The following is an 11664-nucleotide window of genomic DNA, read 5'->3' as shown; positions in this document are numbered from 1 at the left end:
TGTAACACATCAAACTTATTGAGAATTTCACAAGAAAAGCAATGGTGTGCTTGGTTTTAACGTAACTATTCTTTCATGAGTTATTTACAAGTTCATAACCACTTATAAAATGTGTTCAAAGTTCTGCCCATTGTGTTGGATTGTCAGCTTTCAACATAATAACATACTATTATATATAATAACAACACATATAATAGTATGTTTATGTTATTAAATATTTTACCACCCTTTTTGCTTCAAATATTTTTTTTCCCTATTTTCCACCTCTAAAACCTGGGTGCGTCTTATAGTCCGGTGCGCCTTATAGTCCGAAAAATATGGTGAGAATTCAGAAGTCTGCAGTCACAAAGAATGGCTGCAGACTCATCACAAACCTGGACATTCCCTTTAATGCTCCTAACATAAATAAAAACATGAGAGTTAGTTAACATCACACATAATATTTACATCCAGGTACCTTATAGATGATGTTGTCTCCGCAGCTGTTCTCCTTTTCTTCATCTTGACCCCATGATGAGTTTTATCATCCACAGCCGTCTCTGCAGACTTCCATCTTCTCCGCTCTTTTGCAGAAAATCTCCACATGATGTCTTTAAAGATACAAGTGTCATTATAATGCTCCTGAATAAAAAATTGCCCCTCACTATATTGTCAACACAAAATATGACCCCCACACTGTACCTCTTATGGTACATGCTCTTCACACTGACCTCTCCTTTCTATACCGGCCCCCTCTTCACACTGTCCTCTCACAGTGTCCCCCAATAGGGCCCAGTATTTATACTGTACTCTCTCATCAGACTCCCCCTCCTTGGTATACTGTCCCCTCCTGGCTGTGCCCTTACACTGTCCCCTCATGCTACAAACCCACTACTCGGTTTCTGTTCTGTGCACACTCACTTTTCTCCCTCCATACTGTCTCCTTACACTATTCCCCTCCCTCCTCATACTGTCTCCTCTCACATCCCCTGTTCACCATGCTGTCTCCTCATAAATTTACCCCCTCACTTTCTATACTGCCTGCTCACCTGACTCCCCATACTGTGTCTGCACACATCCCATCACACTCACTCCCCGTACTCTGCCCACATACATTTTTCACATCGCTACTCATACTGTGTCCACATACATTCCCCCGTTCGCTCCTCATACTGTCTGCACCCATCCCCCATACTGTGTCCTCAGATAGGCCCCCTATTCCCCAGTACTGTTTCCTCATACATGCCCCCTATTCCCCAGTACTGTTTCCTCATACATGCCCCTCATTCTCCTGTACTGTTTCCTCATATATGCCCATTATTTTCCTCTACCCCACCCCATCATTGCTCTCTTCACCACCTCCATCTTTGCCTTCTCCACCACCACTCTCATTGCTTTCTCCCCCACCATCCCATAATTTCCCATTCCACCACCTCCATCATTTCCTCCTTTGCCTTTTCCACCATATCCATCATTTTCTCTTCCCCCACCATCCCCAACATTGCCCTTTCCACCACCATCATCATTGTTCTTTCCACCGCCATCGCCATACTTGCCCATTCCACCACCTCCTTCATTTTCTCCCCCTCCAATATCATCAGTGTGCTTTCCACCACCACCATCCTTGTCCATTCTACCACGTCCATCATTTCTTCCCCCCTCATTATTGCCCTTTCCACCACCTCCATGATTTCCTCCTCCCCACCATCATTGCATTCTCTCCCCACCTCAATCATTGCCCATTCCACCACATCCATCATTTCTTCCTCCCCTCCATCCCAATTATTGCATTCTCCCCATCAGCCCCATCATTGCCCTCACCTCTCCTCCCCATACAAAACCATTTATGTCTCTGCACATTCACCTGCAGCGCTACGCATGCACGCACGCACAAACACATATTGCGTACAGTATAATGTCAACATCTAGTTACTCCTACACACGCGGCTCCACACCGTACACCTCGTACACACGTGGCTCTGCTCCATACACATCATACACATGTGGCTCCGCTCTGTACATCTCGTACACACGCGGCTCTGCTCCGTACACCTCGTACACACGTGGCTCCGCTCTCGTACACCTCGTACACAAGCGGCTCCGCTTCATATACCTCATAGACATACACGACTCCGCTCCTTACACCTTGCACACACGGCTCCACTCCGTACACCTCGTACACACCCAGCTCCGCTCCATACACCTTGCACCCACGGCTTCCGCTCTGTACACCTCGCACACACACGGCTCCGCTCCATACACCTTGCTGTTATGATCTGGTGGCCTAGGAGCAGCATGAGATGTACTCTGGAGAAGGTGGTACCTGTACTGACCGCAAACCCTGAACTTAGCACCGCAACTAGAAGTAGCCGTGGGATGTACCTAACACTCCCTAGACACCTCGACACAGCCTAAGAACTAACTTCCCCTAAAGATAGAAACGGGAAACTATCTTGCCTCAGATAAAATCCCCAAAGGATAGACAGTCCCCCACAAATATTGACTGAGAGGAGAGGGAAATGACATACGCAGACTGAAATCAGGATTTAGCAAAGGAGGCCACCCTAGCTAAATAGAAAGAATAGGACAGAGTACTATGCGCTCAGTATTAAAACACTAGAAAATATCCACCACAGAAAATACAAATCTCCACATCTGACTAAAGACATGGAGGGTATATCTGCATCTCCAGAGATACAGCTTGGCTGCAAAAAATCCTTACACAGACAAAGCTGGACAAGACAAAACATGAAAATGCACTGAACTATAAGGCCCACAGCATGTGGACAGCAAAAACAAAGCCAGAACTTATCTTTGTTGAAATGAACAGCAAAACAGGTGAGACCAGGTATGGATGTGAATCCTCCAAAAACAATGGACAACTGGCACTGACTAAAGGATCAAGCAAGACTAAATAGCCCAGTCCAAAATGCAAAAAGTGGACACACCTGATAAATGCTGCGATCCAAGGACAGCAGCACTACCACTCATAACCACCGGAGGGAGCCCAAGAGCAGAATTCACAACACCTTGCACACACCCAGTTCCGCTCCGTACACCTCGTACACACACGGCTCCGCTCCATACACCTTGAACACACAGCTCCGCTCCATACACCTTGCACACACCCAGTTCCGCTCCCTACACCAAGTACACACACGGCTCTGCTCCATACACCTTGCACACACGGCGCCGCTCTGTACACCTCGCACACACGGCTCTCCTACATCCACACAAACCACTCCTGACCCCACACAAAAGCTTACCCTCATCCAGCACCATGAGAACCAGCAGAGTCCTGCACTACACGGAGGCCCTTCATCATGTGACTCCTGACTCCTCCCCTCCTGTGACCTCATCACAGGTCCTGTGCGCACAGAGCAGCGCCGGCCATAGTTGTGGTGTGAAGCTCTCTGCCGTGGAGGGGCACTGCTGTGGGACAAGTGCAGTACTACCTGTGATCACGCACGCACTGAGAGAGTGCACGCGCACCAGGGCCTGTACAGAAGATTTAAAGGGCCGTTGGCTCAATTTGACAGCCAGCCCAGAGAACGGGCAGAATGCCGCCGACGAGGAGCCTCCTTGGACCGCTGCATCACTAGGAGTCCCGCTGGCGCCCCCTGTCGGCTGCACCCGGGGCACATGCCCTGGCTACATCCCCTGGATACGCCACTGTTGGGGCTTGATACACTCTAATTGTATTTCTACAACACAAATTACTTTTTTGATTTTTATGCTAATTCTTATTTTTATTTTCAAACTATAATCTCACGGGTAAAAAGTGCAAAGTGCAACCAAGATTAGAAGAAAGAAAAAATTCTTCTGTTCTTACTTCCGACAATAATATTGAAAGGGCGGACATAGCCAGGCGTCTTACAGGACAGGTCTTAAATAAAAATGTCTTTGTTTTTTGTACAAAGCTGTAATGCACACACACACTTAGGTGTAATTAGATCCTGTAGTAATGTGCTAGTGCACTTCTGCCTCCTCTACTTTATACCTAAAATATAAGAGTAAAGGCCTCCATACACATTAGATCAAAGCTGCTGATATTGGCAATACCTGCAGAGTCCAATGTGTATTTTGCCTCCTAACGATTCAACCCGATAAGTGATGTCGGGGAAGAGAAGAATCCAACCTGTTAAATTACAATGACCGATCATTTTGTTAATGGGGAAGAGAAACTCCAGTGCCAGAGGCGTGTAACCGCTGCTTTGTCATAAACAACATAAGAGCAAATGGCCGAGGGTCATCTCTGAGAATCTGGTCAATTATGCTGATTTGAGTGTGATCCAATTTTTGAAAAAAAAATTTTCATCTTCTCCAGTCTGTCAGTCAGAGAAAATCGCACTGCACACTGATGTCATCCAAGTGCAGTCTGATGTTTCCCACGGGCTCATTGACTTGCATGGCTGAACGCGATACAAATATCGGATCCAAATCAGGAATGTTGCAATATTTTTCCTCAGACCACCCTGGTCCGAGTGCGATACAATGTTTTGTCGGTTCAAAAGTAAAGTCTTCTGCACGAGTCCTTAAGGGTATAACACCTGCGTTCAGGGCATGTTTGTAGTATGAAATGACAGGAACACGTAGGTCTGCAATGTAGCTGTATGCGTAAAGCGTTAAAAAATGTCTAAGTTGCTTCCTTTTGTAATTGCATTGGAGCAATAACTTAAATTTTTTTTTGCAAAATTGTAACATAGTAACATAGTTAGTAAGGCCGAAAAAAGACATTTGTCCATCCAGTTCAGCCTATATTCCATCATAATAAATCCCCAGATCTACGTCCTTCTACAGAACCTAATTGTATGATACAATATTGTTCTGCTCCAGGAAGACATCCAGGCCTCTCTTGAACCCCTCGACTGAGTTCGCCATCACCACCTCCTCAGGCAAGCAATTCCAGATTCTCACTGCCCTAACAGTAAAGAATCCTCTTCTATGTTGGTGGAAAAACCTTCTCTCCTCCAGATGCAAAGAATGCCCCCTTGTGCCCGTCACCTTCCTTGGTATAAACAGATCCTCAGCGAGATATTTGTATTGTCCCCTTATATACGGTACTTATACATGGTTATTAGATCGCCTCTAGTCGTCTTTTTTCTAGACTAAATAATCCTAATTTCGCTAATCTATCTGGGTATTGTAGTTCTCCCATCCCCTTTATTAATTTTGTTGCCCTCCTTTGTACTCTCTCTAGTTCCATTATATCCTTCCTGAGCACCGGTGCCCAAAACTGGACACAGTACTCCATGTGCGGTCTAACTAGGGATTTGTACAGAGGCAGTATAATGCTCTCATCATGTGTATCCAGACCTCTTTTAATGCACCCCATGATCCTGTTTGCCTTGGCAGCTGCTGCCTGGCACTGGCTGCTCCAGGTAAGTTTATCATTAACTAGGATCCCCAAGTCCTTCTCCATGTCAGATTTACCCAATGGTTTCCCATTCAGTGCGTAATGGTGATATTGATTCCTTCTTCCCATGTGTATAACCTTACATTTATCATTGTTAAACCTCATCTGCCACCTTTCAGCCCAAGTTTCCAACTTATCCAGATCCATCTGTAGCAGAATACTATCTTCTCTTGTATTAACTGCTTTACATAGTTTTGTATCATCTGCAAATATCGATATTTTACTGTGTAAACCTTCTACCAGATCATTAATGAATATACCTACATACCCTTTGAAACTGATGGTTGGAAAGACATTTACCTGTTTAAGAGTATTGATATTTCTATGGAAAGGAAAAGGATCATATTCACATTGCACATTTTCCAGCCGCTGCCTTGTCATGTTCCTATCTCCTATAATTATATTTATGATCCAAAAATGTATCAAGCGCGAACATTGGGGATGTTTAAGTAATCCAAATTGTGGCTGATCCGTCGGTTTCTATTACGTGTCCTCGGTCTGCTCCCGCCTGCAGGATACCGGACGGCCGCTAAAACTGCAAAAAATCCATAGCAAAATAATACTCTTCATTTAAGTAGCAGCAGCTTAATTCTCAGCATGTAGCATTCGACCGGCAGAGGTGAGCAGTGGTAAATGTGTCTGCTAAAAAAAAAAAAATTATGTTGACCAGTCTACCTTAAGGGTGATAAATCTCAGTGTCGCTGAGTGAGAGCACATATTCAGTATGAACCAAACCGTCCAAGTGAGCTCACTAGGAAGCTTGTTTATTCTGGCGGCTAAAGGACCAGACTGAAAAATTGGGCAAGTACTCGAAGCTGAACAGAATGTGTCTGTGTACGGAAGACATATCTATACTTAACTGTCCTTCCATATGTGTGAGCGGTATTAAGCAGCTCCCTGTTTGTTGCCATGACTCAACTTTATTGTTGGAAACTATTTTTTTTTTCATGGATTTCTGAAAATATTTCCATTTCAGATATATTAGTGGACAAACAGATGCATTTTAAGCAGCCAACATGGAGCTAATTTTACTAAGCAATGGGTTATAGTTAGTGATGAGTGAACGTGCTGGGATAAGGTGTTATCCGCCATGCTCGGGTGCTGACCAAGTGTCCTCGGCGTGCTCGAATAATATGTTGGAGTCGCTGTGGCTGCATGTCTCGTGGCTGTTCGACAGCGCAACATATGCAGGGATTGTATGTATGTTAGGCAATCCCTGCATGTGTTGTGACTGTCGAGCAGCCATGAGACATGCAGCGGCGGGGACAGGAACATATTATTCGAGCACGCCGAGGACACTTGGTCAGCACCCGAGCATGGCGGATAACTCCTTATCCCAGCACGTTCGCTCATCACTAGTTATAGTACATCCCAGCTTTGTAACCAACCTCTCATTCCAGCCATACGCGGCCTATTTCTAAAGCCCGAGACAAAAATCTGATTTCTGAGATGTTAGCATTAGGCTACGTGCACATGGTACCTTTTAGATGCCGAAGCAGCCGCCGTCATCTTTCTGGAGTGGCTTTGCCGTCATTCTTGCAGCGGCCCTGCCAACGGCGTCTTTAACTCTATACTGTGAAGAAGAGAGCGCTGGCGGCTTGGTAGCAGAAGCCACCCAAAGGTTCACATGACCTATTTCTTCACATATGTGAAAAATTGACCTGTTATTCTGATGAGACTTTGATCCGCGTGGGATCAATTTTTCTTGTATGAGAAGAGGAAAAAAAGTTTTCCCACCTTGTCTTTTCTGTCGGTCCATAAAAATCGGACCATACTCAGAAATCATTTGGTTGCAGTCTGATTTTTTTCACAGGCCCATAGACTTGAACTGACAATTTTTATCCGACCCCTCGGATCAAAATTGGACTTCTCCTTTTTTTTCCACGGACCACCCATTCGGACGAAAAAATTGGACATTTGCACAGCCCCTTAAAATATCATAGGTATCAGTGCTATCCTTGAAAACCACAGATAGCATTTGTACAAGAAAATCGGTCGTGTGCATGACCCCAAAGAAATTTTGATCAAAAATAGTGTTTACTAAGTAACCCATGTTATTTATATGCACTATTGCTTTTTACTTACTTACAGCAGGGTATATGTTAATTTTGTCTCTTTGTTAGGTTTTGACTCTTTAATGGCCAGTGTGAAGATGCGCCTACACGAAGCATGTATACCAACTTGTACTCCAGTTAATTTCTTGTGATTTTGCTTTAGGTTCTTGCACTCAGTGGCCTCCCTTTCTTTGAGCTGGACATTACATTTAAATTTCTCTTGGTGAACTCGCCGCTGCACCGTGAGACTTTTTTTCACGGTGCTAGCAGTGATCTTACCGAGCTCACCACAGTTCGCTCTCAATGATGTCACTGCTGGTCACTGATGCTTCATTCGCAGCAGCTCATTCATCGGTGGTTTTCAGCCTGGACGGTCGCATCTTGGCACCATCTAGGTTGAAAACGGTTTATCCCCAGACATGGATTACGGTGTGGGACAGAATGAAGGACAGGTGAGGGATATGGTTGGGTTTTTTTTGGTGGTTTTCACCAGAGACCATGGCTTTACTGCAATGGACGTTAGGTGAGTATAATTGGGTTTGCTATTTTTAAATAAAAAGGTAAAAGTGTGTGTTTTTTTTATTTCAAATAAAAGACTTTATTCTGGCTGTGTGTATATTTACAATATACCATAACTATAGGATTAGTAATGGATAGGTGTTCTATAGACACCTCTCCATTACTAACTCGTGGGCTTGATGTCACCGGACAATACAAATACAAAGGAGACATCAATCCCACAAGCATGAACCCCACTTGCCACTGCTACAGGGCAAGTGGGAAGAGCCGGGTAAAGCGCCAGAATTGGCGCATCTAATAGATGCTCCTTTTCTGGATGGCTGCGGTCTGCTATTTTTATGCTGAGGGGGCTAATATCCATGGCCCCTTACCAGCCTGAAAATACCAGCACCCAGCTGTGAGCTTTAGCAAGGCTGGTTGTCAAAAATGGGGGGGACCCTACGCCGTTTTTTTTAAAATTATTTATTTAGGTGCTGGCTGATGAATACTCCCATCAGCCACCTCCTGTTCTCGCTGTTATTAGTGGCAGCAGGCGTGGGCTGATGGAAGTAGTAGACTTTTAAGCTCCAATCACAGCTGCGGGCTCATGCTTTCATCTGACAGCTTGAACACTGTGGCTCTCTGGCGTTAATGATTTTAGTGCCAATCAGACACAGTTTTTGCTATGCTGTCATGCACATGACAACATGGAAACACTGGAGGTTTGGGCCCCCATTCAAAAGAATCAGGTTTGGGTAATCTTCTTGTAACCGAACCAGACATTTTTTAACTCTTTGTCTGAACCCGAACATCACTACTGGTAAGTTTACAGAGGACCCCAGAAAAAAAATTATGTAAGGTCCCCTATAAATTCTAACCAGCAAAAAGCTAAACAGACAGCTGTGGGCTGCTATTAATAGCCAGGGAAAGGGCCAGGGATATTAGTCCCCATCCCAGGCTGCCTACATCAGCCCTCAGCCCCAGAAATGGTGCATCCTTAAGATGCTGTGATTAAAACTCCGCCTCTTAGCCACAGGTGTTTTAATCGCAGCAGGTCCGTTACCCCTCCACAGAGAGAAATTTAGTCTAAGCAGGTTTCACAGGTACCCATTCAGATGAAGACGTTTATTCTCAGCGAGGAAACGAAAGTCCAGGACCTGGTATACGAGAGATGCCCTAATGTAGCTACCAGGTTCACATGAATTGGCCAATTTATGCGCTAAACGCTCTCATTTTTTCATATTTCTAGTGCAGTAATGCAGTTCAATTCTCATGTTTCATCTTTGCATGTTTTAGCGCTGCAGTGTGCTGCCTTATTTATTTGACTGTATATGAGTTGGTTACTCTAGGTTCAGCACATGTTCACACTTAATCTATGTTTGGATGTGTTGATCAGTTTTTTTAAATTTAAAGAGACTTTTAGGGCCCCCTAGGCTTCGGGCTCCGGGTGCGATTGCAACCCCTGCACCTTGCTCTTATGTTGTCTGTGACAAAGCAGCGGTTACACGCCTCTGGCACTGGCGTTTCTCTTCCCCCATTAACAAAATGATCGGTCATTGTAATTTAACAGGTTGAATTCTTCTCTTCCCCGACATCACTTATCGGGTTGAATCGTTAGGAGGCAAAATACGCATTGGACTCTATGCAGGTATTGCCAATATCAGCAGCTTTGATCTAATGTGTATGGAGGCCTTTACTCTTATATTTTAGGTATAAAGGAGAGGAGGCAGAAGTGCACTAGCACATTACTACAGGATCTAATTACACCTAAGTGTGTGTGTGCATTACAGCTTTGTACAAAAAACAAAGACATTTTTATTTAAGACCTATCCTGTAAGACGCCTGCCTATGTCCGCCCTTTCAATATTATTGTCGGAAGTAAGAACAGAAGAATTTTTTCTTTCTTCTAATCTTGGTTGCACTTTGCAGTTTTTACCCGTGAGATTATAGTTTGAAAATAAAAATAAGAATTAGCATAAAAATCAAAAAAGTAATTTGTGTTGTAGAAATACAATTAGCCTGTATCAAGCCCCAACAGTGGCGTATCCAGGGGGGGCAGGCGGGGCATGTGCCCCGGGCACAGCCGAAAAGGGGCGCCAGCGTGCGGCCTGATGATGCGGCGGTCCAAGGAGGCTCCTTGTCGGCGGCATTCTGCCGCCCCCACACTGAGATAGTCCCGTTCTCTGGGCTGGCTGTCAAATTGAGCCAACGGCCCTTTATATCTTCTGTACAGGCCCTGGTGCGCGTGCACTCTCTCAGTGCGTGCGCGATCACAGGTAGTACTGCACTTGTCCCGCAGCAGTGCCCCACCACGGCAGAGAGCTGCACACCACAACTATGGCTGCGGCTGCTCTGTGCGCACAGGACCTGTGATGAGGTCACATGAGGGGAGGAGTCAGGAGTCACATGGATCAAGGGCCTCCGTGTAGTGCAGGACTCTGCTGGTTCTCATGGTGCTGGACGAGGGTAAGCTTTTGTGTGGGGTCAGGAGTGGTTTGTGTGGATGTAGCAGAGCCGTGTGTGCGAGGTGTACAGAGCGGCGCCGTGTGTGCAAGGTGTATGGAGCGGAGCCGTGTGTGTACGAGGTGTACAGAGCGGAACTGGGTGTGTGCAAGGTGTATGGAGCGGAGCCATGTGTGTACGAGGTGTACACAGCGGAAGCTGTGGGTGCAAGGTGTATGGAGCGGAGCTGGGTGTGTACGAGGTGTACGGAGTGGAGCTGTGTGTGCAAGGTGTAAGGAGCGGAGTCGTGTGTGTCTATGAGGTGTATGAAGCGGAGCCGCGTGTGTACGAGGTGTACGGAGTGGAGACATATGTGTACGAGGTGTACGGAGCGGAGCCGCATGTGTACGAGATGTACAGAGCGGAGCCACATGTGTACGAGGTGTATGGAGCGGAGTCGCGTGTGTACGAGGTGTACGGAGTGGAGCCGCGTGTGTAGGAATAACTAGGTGTTGACATTATACTGTACGCAATATGTGTTTGTGTGTTTGTGCGTGCGTGCATGCGTAGCGCTGCGAGTGAATGCAGAGACATAAAAGGTTTTGTGTGTGTGTACGGGGAGGAGAGGCGAGGGCAATGATGGGGCTGATGGGGAGAATGCAATAATTGGGATGGAGGGGGAGGAGGAAATGATGGATGTGGTAGAATGGGCAATGATGGAGGTGAAATGCGCAATGATGGGGGTGAGGGGAGGCAATGATGGAGGTGGAAATTGGAATGGGCAATGATGGTGGTGGGGGTAGAATGCAATGATGGTGGGGAGGAGGAAATCATGAAGGTGGTGGAAAGGGCAATAATGGGGGGGGAAGAAATTATGGAGGTGGTAGAATGGACAAGGATGGTGGTGGTGGAAAGCACACTGATGATATTGGAGGGGGAGAAAATGAAGGAGGTGGTGAAATGGGCAAGTATGGTTATGGCGGTGAAAGGACAATGATGATGGTGGTGGAAAGGGCAATGTTGGGGATGGTGGGGGAAGAGAAAATGATGGATATGGTGGAAAAGGCAAAGGAGGAAATGATGGAGGTGGTGGAATGGGAAATTATGGGGTGGTGGGGGAGAAAGCAATGATAGTGGTGGTGGAGAAGGCAAAAATGGAGGTGGTGAAGAGAGCAATAATGGGGTGGGGTAGAGGAAAATAATGGGCATGAATGAGGAAACAATACAGGAGAATGAGGGGCATGTATGAGGAAACAGTACTGGGGAATAAGGGGC

This window comes from Ranitomeya imitator, chromosome 3 (genome assembly GCF_032444005.1).
Source record: "Ranitomeya imitator isolate aRanImi1 chromosome 3, aRanImi1.pri, whole genome shotgun sequence".
Lineage (NCBI taxonomy): Eukaryota > Metazoa > Chordata > Amphibia > Anura > Dendrobatidae > Ranitomeya > Ranitomeya imitator.
The sequence above is the reverse complement of the archived record's forward strand: the minus strand, read 5'-3'. Positions refer to the sequence as shown.